The following is a 700-nucleotide window of genomic DNA, read 5'->3' on the forward strand; positions in this document are numbered from 1 at the left end:
TGGGTCTGGCCTCCTGCCTGGCTCCCTCAAGTCCAGTCTCTACACAGAAGCCAGAGTCCTCATAATACACAGGTTAGGTTGATGGTTTGCATAAACCTCTCAGAGTATTTACTTATTCTTACAGAATAAAGCCTCCTCTTTTCAGCATGGTACCTGACGTCTTCATGTCGGGCTTATCTCTCCATTCTCTTCACTAAGGCAGGTTTTTGATTTCTGACATCCTGAACTTTCTACCTGGAATGTCCTCATGTCATGTCTTTGCCTGTTGGATTCCTTTTTGTCTGACGGGCTATAGTCCATGGGGTCGCAAAGAGTCGGACATGACTGAGCAACTAAACAACAATAGCACATTGCTCTAATGATAGCACACTGCTCTGATGATAGCACACTGCTCTAACGACAACACACTGCTCTAACGACAACACACTGCTCTGACGATAACACACTGCTCTAATGATAAAACACTGCTCTAATGATAACACACTGCTCTGACGGTAACACACTGCTCTGACAGTAACACACTGCTCTGACGATAACACACTGCTCTAATGATAACACACTGCTCTGATCATAACATACTGCTCTGACGATAACACACTGCTCTAATGATAACACACTGCTCTGACGATAACACACTGCTCTGATCATAACATACTGCTCTGACGATAACACACTGCTCTGATCATAACACACTGCTCTG

The sequence above is a fragment of the Oryx dammah genome, unplaced genomic scaffold (genome assembly GCF_014754425.2).
Source record: "Oryx dammah isolate SB20612 unplaced genomic scaffold, SCBI_Odam_1.1 HiC_scaffold_16, whole genome shotgun sequence".
Taxonomy (NCBI): domain Eukaryota; kingdom Metazoa; phylum Chordata; class Mammalia; order Artiodactyla; family Bovidae; genus Oryx; species Oryx dammah.